The 10,695-nt window shown below is 37.2% G+C and overlaps 1 long non-coding RNA gene across 3 annotated transcripts in view; it reads left to right on the top strand.

Moving 5' to 3' along the window:
* The first annotated feature begins 1,207 nt into the window (after positions 1 to 1,207).
* The window catches only part of LOC132647211 (uncharacterized), a 363,873-nt gene continuing 354,385 nt past the window's right edge, over positions 1,208 to 10,695 (top strand). For all 3 annotated transcript variants that reach the window (XR_009585543.1, XR_009585544.1, XR_009585542.1), the window contains exons 1-4: positions 1,208 to 1,273; positions 4,078 to 4,125; positions 5,262 to 5,349; positions 8,941 to 10,453. This is a non-coding gene — a long non-coding RNA (uncharacterized LOC132647211). The remainder of the gene's footprint in view (positions 1,274 to 4,077; positions 4,126 to 5,261; positions 5,350 to 8,940; positions 10,454 to 10,695) is intronic.

The raw sequence follows: 10,695 nt of genomic DNA, 5'->3' as shown, positions 1-10,695 counted from the left end.
GCAAAATATAGTAACTAATAATATTTGAAAATATTTGTCTAGAGAAACAGGTTAATAAAAGTGAATAGATGATACTTGTTTAAGAGAGGCAGTTTAACCAGAAGATACAGAGATAAGGAGAGAACCCATGTTGTCAGACAGTTTACTAAAGGTTGATAAAAGGTGGTAGAAGAGTTAAGGTGGGAATTTGAGAATGTATCTTGACTCGAGAAGAGAAGAAATAACGCAAGATGTTGATGATCAGCTTCAAATCCTCAAATCAAAGATTATGTTTATTGGCAAGCAGGTAGAGTATATGTGAGGGGTTTGAGACATTAAGTAATTCCTGTGTGACTTATGTATACAGGAGAATCTGTGTACCTTCTTTCTGCTTCATGTGTAGGACTTCAAGAGACACCTATGAACACAGTTTTCATATTCCCTGGTATTTCATTTTTGAGGGAGTCCAAAAAGTTTTAGTCTAAAATGCTGAGGTTTGGAGAGCTGCATGGAAATCCAGAGATAAAAATCAGAGCTAGATGGGATGGAAAGGGATGCGTTCTAATTTAGAGGGTCCCTGAAGATGATGGACAAGTGAGTCAGGCAAAGATACCGAGTAGAGAAAAACTGTCTGTGACAACAGACCAGGAATTGAAAAAGGGCCAAATTTGCAACACGGCAGGGAACAACTCTGGTGACTATGACAGGAGTAAGAAGAGCAAAGCTAGGCTACTGGACAGGTAAGAAGAAGATGGGAATGCATTTCCCAGAAGAACTGCTTCTTGTGTGGAAGAATTTTGTAATTTGTTTATCATTGGGTTTATTTCTTAATTTGTCCCCTAGAGCAAGACGTCTTGTTTGTGAGGGAAGCACACAAGGCTCTTATCTAGGCTGTTTCCTGGAGGGCTGTCTAGATATAGGAAGGATATGAGTTGCATGGAAAGGTCTGCTGGGAATCTGGGTTAGCAGGCTTGGCAACAGTGATTTCTTCTGACCACATTTCTCTTCCTTTCACAATTCATAAGGACTCCAGACTACTAAGTCAATAAGACCATGTTAGTTTTCTTAAACAAACAAACAAACAAATAAATAAAATTCAGGCTTAGATAAATTCCCTGAATCAGAAATTCAGATTCACAGCTCACATTGCCACCTAGTGTCCACTAGGTGGAGGCTGCGAACAGCCTTCTGGGATGCTGAGAATGGGCAGGGTTTGCAGCTGCGCAGAGAATGAAATGGAGGATCCAACATTCGCAAGGCCGACCATTCCACTCTATAAAAGCCTTGGCAGGAGGTAAGCTTTGAGGTCTTTGAACAGCGATGAGTGATGTGATGTGAATCCTTTGAAGAAGGAGTCCTCGTAAAAGCGTGGGTGGAAAGGCACTGCACTGGGTGCAGCCTTTCTTAGATTTTCAGCATTGGTACAGATCTTCCCTTGTCTGTCTCTGTCCCTTGCTTTGTATTATGTACACAAACCATCATGATTTTACCATGTGCTTAAAATTATAACTTGTAATATGACATTTTCTTTTCTTGTATATGACCCTCCTACGGTCCCTATCAAGCAATACTGTGGGTACCTGTGGTTTTTATTGGTTGATTATTCATAACGGATTTTTAGCACACACACACACACACACACACACACACACACAAACAAAACAACAACAACAAAAAAACAAGGATTGAAGGGATTGCTACATAGTGGTTTCTTTTTATGTAACGGTCGCCAAAGAATAATATCTGGCCATTTTATGGGGTCCATTTCTGCTTTTCTAAAGTAAAGGTTCTATTTGTGGTTTTGTGGTATCTTATTTTTGCATGTTTCTATTGTGAGAATGGTTAAACAGTATTCCTTTGAAAATCTACATCATATTTACTTACTTTTGTTTCAAAAATATGTTATTTAAATTAAGTTATTCATTGAGAAGTTCATTTGTGTATATAGTGTGTTTTGATCATATCCATCCCCAAACACTCCTCAGTTCATCACTGTCACCACTGTGCCCCTCCCAATTCTTCCTTTCTTTCCCTCATAATACACTACGAAGGCTAGTTAATGATCCTTGTATTCATATGGGTGTTGCTACATTATCTAGAACATGCGGAAGTTACCCGTAGCCACAAACCTGAAGAGACCTTACATTCCTTTTCCTAGCAGCATCAGTGGCCAGGTTCACAGAGTCAAACAGCACATAGTCCCTCTCATATGTGGGCTGTAGCTTTGGATCTTTACATTGTGTATTTGACTTAGAGTTCTGGTAGAAAGCAGGAAATGGGGCTTTTAGAGGCGTTAAGGGAAGGGGGATAACATAACACAGGTGTTCTCTTAACTTCTTGGGAAATCATTAAAAGTTTATAACTTTTCCTACCTGCATGTCTTAATTGTATTTAACTGGATATTTCCTCTTTGAATTCATGGGATGAAAAAAAAAATAGACACTAATTTAGGTCTTCTTTCCTTTCTAACATTTACATTTTACCTAAAAGTATAATTCTATAAGGGGACTTACACTAATTGTATTGATTTTCTGACAAAGCCTAAAATCTGTCATTTCCTTACAGATTTCCCATTCCTTTCATTAAAGAGCTCAATAGAGAAAAAAAAATTATACAAATTATATCCATGTTTACAACCATTTACAATGTGACCACGTTTGTGATCAAATCCAATAGAAGGTGAATAGTTTACTTCTTTTTTTTTTTTAATTCTGTGTAGCCTCTGTATCAATGAGAAACTTGACTTCATTGATTTTGGAAATCAACCTAAAGATATATGCAAAATCAGAAGTTCCTAGTGAGAATCAATATTATCTGTTAAATTTTGTATTTTCAGTGAACTTCATTTTCATTTTCTAAGCTACCTGGGTCAGATCTCTTTCCTGATTACTTTCAGAAATCAGGGATATTTCCTACATTCAAAAAAGAGTTATACTGTTTTGTCCATATTACTCTTTAGGTAAACTGAGCATACTGTTTAATTTATACAGTGTAAGCCTATTAATTATGTTATAAAATTGTATACAATTTTCAAAACAAAATCATAAAATTATTTTCAATGCCATATAAAAATTATCTGTGGGTAGCTTTCCATGTATTCTTGGCATGGGTACAGATTCTCCAGTGTCACTGCATTTTGCTGTGTACTATGTGGTGTATTCAAAACATCATCTGCATCTCACCCATTCAACTTTCTCATGACCCAAGTGACACTGTAGTTATTATTATAAATTAACCTCTGACCCTTTTCACACTGTTACATCAATTCGGTTATTCAGTATTTTGGTTTTTTCTTTTTTTATTATTAACTACGTTTTATTCAGTTTGTAATCCCCCATAAGCCCCTCCCTCCTCCCCTCCTGATCCCACCCTCCCTCTCTCTTCTTCACACATGCCCCTCCCCAAGTCCACTGATAGGGGAGGTCCTCTTCTCCTTCCTTCTGAACTTAGTCTATCAGATCACATCAGGAATGGCTGCATTGTCATCTTCTGTGGCCTGGTAAGGCTGCTCCCCCCTCAGGGGGAGGTGATCAAAGAGCAGGCCAATCAGTTTATGTCAGAGGCAGTCCCTCTTCCCATTACTATGTAACCCACTTGGACACTGAACTGTCATGTGCTACATCTGTGCACATGACAGGTTATCTCCATGAAAATTTGAACACAGGGACCTTCCCAGAGACTCATACTCCAACTATTCATGAAGTATTTGTGTTTTTTTTTTAATTTTATTCCTTTATACTTTTTTATGCCTCATGTATCATGAAGTGCATTCCATGGCTATTTAGACATGTAATTGCCTGAGGAAGAAAAGTATTGAGAAATTTAATATGCAAACAATATATTCTTTTAGCTACTATGGATAAATGCTTATTTAAATACTTATTTTTCTTAAGATATTTTCTTGTAAATTTAGAGTTACAATGTATTTTTATATACTGGAGAACAAATGCTTGTCAGCTATTCAAGGAATATTCTTTATTCCATTGATTGAGCTGCATTTTTTATATTACATTATGTTTTCTTTCTATTATCGTTTTTGTTTGTTTTTGCTGCTATTTAAGGTATTAATACTTTATTGTAATTTATAATCTATCACAGGGGAGGATGTGAAGAGACACAGATAGAAAGTGTGTGACATTCTATCAGGTAAATTTGCAGAAGCTGTGCATTATAAATTCATCTGCCTTCTGGCTGTCCTCCAACAACATATTTTTCATTGGTAAACACTGTTCCATAAAATTAAACTCTTATAATTCAGGCCCTTTCATATGCTTGGCTTTATTTTGAATAACAGGCATTTAACTTCGATTTGTTTCATTATGTCATTTTTTTTTTTTATTAACTTCAGGTTTGGCTTCACATCCAATAATTACAATTTAAGAAACTGTATAAAGATTGATCCTTATACTATTTTTATCAATCATTGATATTGTTTTTAGTTTTAGAAACATTATGGCATATGGTCATTTTTGCTGTAATTATGTGTATGGTATAAGCAGACTTAATTGTGTTTGACATTGAATTTGACCAACATTTTTTAAAATAAAATTCCCTATTACATATCATAAAAATTTCTAAAATCAGTTGATTGTGAATATAAAGGTTAATTTTGAATGTCATTTTTATTCCACTAAATATATATCTAAAAATATATGGAATTAAATGTTTTAACTGCTATCAATTTGTTATAAGTTCTAAAAGAAGGAGTATGTGATTCACATTTCTTTTGTTTTCAGGATTGCCCTGACTATACAGGATAGTTGTTTGCAGTTTTATATAAATTTAAGCACTGGTTTGTTAATTGTAGTGAAAAAGTAAAATACCTGAGGTTTTTAGACTAGACCTTTGCTTAATCTCTAAATCCCCCATATATATTTCATCATGAAATATTAATTTTAATTACTATTAATATTTAACTTATTTAGAAATATTAAATTTAATTACTATTAATATTTAACTTATTTAGACTATGATGTGGAGAGGATAGGAGCTCCACAAGGACCAACTATATCAGGGTACAGGGGTCTTTAGACTATATAAAGGCCTATTTTTATTTTTCCACAAAATTTAAATAGATTTAAGTACACATAGCCTATAATTATTCATTTATTTTCTTTTTCTCTTATTTTTCTTCCTTCTTATCTCTTTTCCCCTGCTTTCCTTTAATTAAAAATATATTACTATCCAAAACAAGGCAAACAAACAAACAAAAACCAAAACAAACCAAACAAACAACAAACAAAAAAGCCAAAGCCTCACTATGTTGCTCTTGCTTGTCTCAGGCTCATGCACTGAGTGGATGTTCTTCTCATCCTGAAGTAGCGTGGACTCTAGACATGGATTGATCTACCTCAGTGAAGGTATTGTAATGTGAGTGATAACTAAGTTTCATTTTTCAACTATTAATTTTTGTTTATAAATTGAAATTTTGTGTTATTGCATATACTGATACATTAATGAATGTGTTTTTCTTTTTCTTTTTTATATTATTTTATTTATTTTTTAACTTTTATTAATAACACTTTATTCACTTTGTATCCCCCCATAAGCCCCTTCCTCCTCCCCTCCTAATCCCACCTTCCCTATTCTTTCTCCACCTATGCTCCTCAATATAAAACCAAATACAATAAATCATTTAGAAGAAAAATTAGGGAAGAACCTAGAGGTCATTAATTTCTTTCTTTATTTCTTCCTTAATGCAGCTGTCATTGAGCAGCAAGTTGTTCAGTTTCCATGTGCTTGTAGGCTTTTTGCTATTTCCATTGTTGTTGAGGTCCAGTTTTAGTCCATGGTATTATTTCAATCTTCTTGTATCTGTTGAGGCTTGCTTTGTGACCAACTATATGGTAAATTTTGGAGAAAGTTCCATGAGGTGCTGAAAAGAAGTATACTCTTTTGAGTTTGGGTGAATATTTCTGTAGACATCTATTAGATCCATTTGATTTAGGACCTTTGTAAGTACCTTTATTTCCCTATTTGTTTTCTGTCTAGATGATCTGTCCTTTGGTGATAGTGAGATGTTGAAGTTTCCCACTATTAAGGTGTTGGGATTAATATGTGATTTAAGCTTTAATAATGTTTCATTTACGAATGTAAACTTGTACAACCACTTTGAAAATCAGTCTGGCAATTTTCAGAAAATTAGGCTTTTGCAGGCAAATGGTGGGATCTAGAAAAGATCATCCTGAGTGAGGCAACCCAGGAGCAGAAAGACACACACAGTATATACTCACTTATAAGTGGGTACTAGACCTATAAATAGGATAAACATACTAAAGTCTGTACAGCTAGAGAAGATAAACAAGAAAGAAGACCTGGGGTAAGATGATCAATTCTCACTTAGAAAGACAAATAGATGGACATTGGATGTAGGAGAAAACAAGTAACAGGACAGGAGCCTACCACAGAGGGCCTCTGAAAGACTCTACCTAGCAGTGTATCAAAGCAGATGCGGAGACTTATAACCAAACCTTCAGGAGAGTGCAGGGAATCATATGAAAGAAGGGGGAGTTAGTATGATGTGGAGAGGATAGGAGCTCCACAAGGACCAACTATATCAGGGTACAGGGGTCTTTTATGAGACTGTTTCTCTAACCAAGGACCATGTATGGATATAACCTAGAACCTCTGCTTGGATGTAGCCCATGGTAGCTCAGTATTCAAGTGTGTATCGTAGTAAGGGGAACAGGGACTATTTCTTACATGAACATAACGGCTGCCTCTTTGACCTCCTTTCTGCTCTGAGAGAGGAACAGCCTTGCTAGGCCACAGAGGAGGACATTGCAACCATTCCTGAAGATACCTGCTAAGCTAGTGTGAGATGGAAAGAGAGAAGGACATCTCCTATCAGTGGACTTGGAAAGGGACAGGGAGAAGATGAGGGAGGGAGGGTGGGGTTGGGAGGGGATGAGGAAAGGGGTTATGGTTGGGATACAAAATAAATAACCTGTGATTAATATAAAATATAAAAATTATAAAAAAAGAAAATTAGGAATAGTGCTACCTTAAGATCCAGCTATACCACTTCTTGGCATACATCCAAAAGATGCTGAAGTATACAACCAAGGACAGTTGCTCAACCATGTTTATAGCAGCTCTGTTAGTAATCACCAGAATCTGGAAACAACCTAAATCTCCCTTAACTGAGGAATGGACACAAAAATTTTGGTACATTTACACAATCAAATATGTCTTCCTAGTTTTCTTAGTGTTTTTTATTGTGATTTTGGCTTTGTGAAATATACCCTGTGCTTCCTATCAGATAAGCACTATGTATGTAATGTAACATATTAACTCTTGTTTTTTGTTTATTTTTTATTAATTACACTTTATTCACTTTGTATCCCCCCATAAGTCCCTCCTTTCTCCCCTCCCAATCCCAACCTCCCTCGCCCTTCTTCACACATGTCCCTCTCCAAGTCCACTGATAGGGGAGGTCCTCCTCTCCTTCATTCTGATCTTAGTCTATCAGATCACATCAGGAGTGGCTGCATTGTCATCTTCTGTGGCCTGGTAAGGCTGCGCCCCCCTCAGGGAGAGGTGATCAAAGGGCAGACCAATCAGTTTATGTCAGAGGCAGTCCCTCTTCCCATTACTATGGAACCCCCTTGGACACTAAACTGCCATGGGCTACATCTGTACAGGGGTTCTAGGTTATCTCCATGCATAGTACTTGGTTGGAGTATGAGTCTCTGGGAAGACCCCTGTGTTCAAATTTCTGGTTCTGTTCCTCTCCTTGTGGAGTTCCTGTCCTCTCCAGATCTTACTATTTCCCACTTTTTACATAAGATTCCATGCACTCTGCCCAACAGTTGGCCATAAGTCTCAGAATCCACTTTGATAGTCTGCAGGGCAGAGCCTTTCAGCTCTCTGTGGCAGGTTCCTATCTTGTTTCCTGTTTTTTCTTCTGATGTCCTTCCTATTTGCCTTTTGGGATGGGGAATGAGTATTTTAGTCAGGGTCTTCTCTCTTGACTATTTTAAAAGAAATATTAAATGAGTATTTGTTGCTGTGGGATATTCACCAGAGAAGACCCCTCAGACATGGGGTTAAGCCAAAAGAAAATCTGTATTAGTTGATGTGTGATGACATTGGGTGTTTAGGATCCCAGTGAAGCACTGAGCAGTTTTCAATATGAACTTTTAAGCATAAAAACCATGATCTGGGTTGTCATGTTTTAGTTGAGAGGAACAGTTAACCAGAAGCAGCACTACAAAATACAAAAAGCAAGCTTAGTGCATTAAGAGACTTTCTTGAACTATGGACATCGATTGATTAGGTATTTGTTGTAGTTTTGGCAGGAGGCACTGGCTACATGCTGAGTTTTGTACTCTGAATGGTACTTCTATCATAGAAGTGTGCTAAGTCAGTTGTGTTAAGATTTTGGGGCCTACTAAAGTCAGGGCTCTGTTACACTTGTGATTCATATAACCATTGTTTGTGTGTTTACCCTTGCTCCTCTTTTTGTCATCTTTGTTTCAAAAGTATTTTTTGGAGAAGTTTTCTTTTGTATATTTAAAATTTTATTTTTATTATTTAAAGAAATTATTACAATATATTAAAATATAAACATTGTGTGCTCATTGATAAGATTAACTGTTAGCTGACAGTATCTGAAATCAACTTGGAGGCAAGCTCTTAGGATAATTATCTGTGAGGACTCATCTTTTTCTTCTTAGATGATATTTTAAGAACCATTTTAATTGTAGATGGGAACTTCCTCTGTTTCTTAGATGATATTGTAAGAACCATCTTAATTGTAGACAGGAACATCCTCTGGGCAGGAGATCCTAGATTGTATAAAATGGCAAGGCAGACCAAGCACTAATATGCATACATTCATTTCATTCTGCTTTTTATATTGAGAATATATTCTGATCAGCACTTCCCTTCTTCCAACTTCTAGCTAACCATCCCCATCTCCCAAACCCCTGAACCTCATATCTTCTTTCTCTCTGTCAGTAGAAAACAAGTGGAGAAGCTCTCTGCTTCTTGGCCATGGATGGATACTATATGGCCAGTTCTCTTAAGCCACTGCCACTGTGACCTCCCAATGAAACTGTAAGTAAAAATTAACTCTAATGATTTTTTCCTAGTGACTCATTTCAGCTCAAGAAGGAATTAAACCCCAAACCACCACAGGAGCCTGAAGATGACCTCACCAGCTGAGCCTTCAGGAAGGTATCCTCTATGGATCACAATTTATATTTCTTTTCTTTCTTTCTTTCTTTTTTTTTTCAATGCCGTTTATTCAGGAACCTTGAACAATCATTGGACCCTGGGGAAAGCCAGCCCACAGCTTAAATAGCCTCTGGGTAGCCAACCCCAGCGTGCCACGTGGGCAATGCAGATAGGTCCACATACATGGAAGCAAGCCAGATCCTCAGCCTTAGCCAAATGTGGAGTTGTTTGTGACAGAGAGCACTCACCATCGGGAAGGTGGAAGGCGGAAACCAGCTCCATCTTTAAGGCACGGCATTACGCAGCATATTTCTTAACAGAGAAATATTTCAGTGGTGCATGAGTTAAATATTTGAGATCAGTATTGATATTAAGTGTTTCAGCCTCTAAAAAACTGAAGAAGAGGTCAAGATAGAGAGTTTAGGGGGCATCAGAGGAAGTAGGAGGCAGAGGAAGGGGTAGATTCAATGTAAATATAGTACCCATTCATGAAATCTTAATTAATTAATTAAATAATTAAATGTATCAGAAAGTTACAGAATACTGCTTAAACAAAGTTCACTGTGCATTGCCATGTAACTTTTTATTTCAATTCTTTTTTCCTTGATTGCTCTTATAAAAGATATTTTACAAATTTACTTATACACTTAGCTGTATGCCTCCTTAGTGTTCTGAAGTCTATCTCAAGAGGTGAGAGAGCTAAGAGAGAGAAGGAAAGCTGAGGTGGGGTGCATCTCTTGGACAAACTAGAGACCTGCGACAGGTTAGACTCCTGGAAGTATATGGGGTAACTCTAGCAGAGATTCCTAGTAGCAGGGATCATGGAGAATGAAGTACCCACCTCCTAGCCAGACAGGACTTCTAGTGGAAGGAGGGGGACACCAACTCATGTACAAAACTTTTGACCCCAAATTTACCCTTCCTGTAAGATGTGTGGGATAAAGATGAAGCAGAGATTGAGGGAATGTCTAACCTATGGCTACCCCATCCTGAGACCCATCCCATAGGACAGAGACAGTACTAATGATACTTTGCAATGCTTGCAGACAGAAGCCTAGTGTAACTGCCCTCTGAGAGGCTACACCCAGCAGCAGATCAAAACAGATTATGAGACCTACAGCCAAACATTGAGTGAAGCTCGAGGAATCTTGTGGAAGGGTGAGGGGAAGAATAGGAGGACACACAGGTGACAAGAACTACACAAGAAGAGCAACAGAGTCAACAAACCTAGGCCCATGGGAGACTGGAGCACCAACCAAAGAACATACATGGATTGGACCTAGGTTCCGAATACGTATGTAACTGATGGGTTGTTCCTCTTTTTATTACAACTTGATATGCCATATTCCTGGGAGGCCTGCTCATATCTGAGGGGAAACAGATGAAGAGTAGATTTGGGCAAGAACAGAGGTGGGTAGGAGATGGGAGGAGTGGACTACAGGAAATTGCAGTGAGGATATAAGAGAAAAATACAAAAATGAAATGTCCATATTTTACAATTACTATTTGTTCTTAAAATTTTGTGTTTTTTTTTTC

This window comes from Meriones unguiculatus, chromosome 14 (assembly GCF_030254825.1).
Source record: "Meriones unguiculatus strain TT.TT164.6M chromosome 14, Bangor_MerUng_6.1, whole genome shotgun sequence".
Classification (NCBI taxonomy): Eukaryota; Metazoa; Chordata; class Mammalia; order Rodentia; family Muridae; genus Meriones; species Meriones unguiculatus.
Note: the sequence above shows the minus strand (reverse complement) of the source record. Positions and strands in the feature narration are given on the sequence as shown.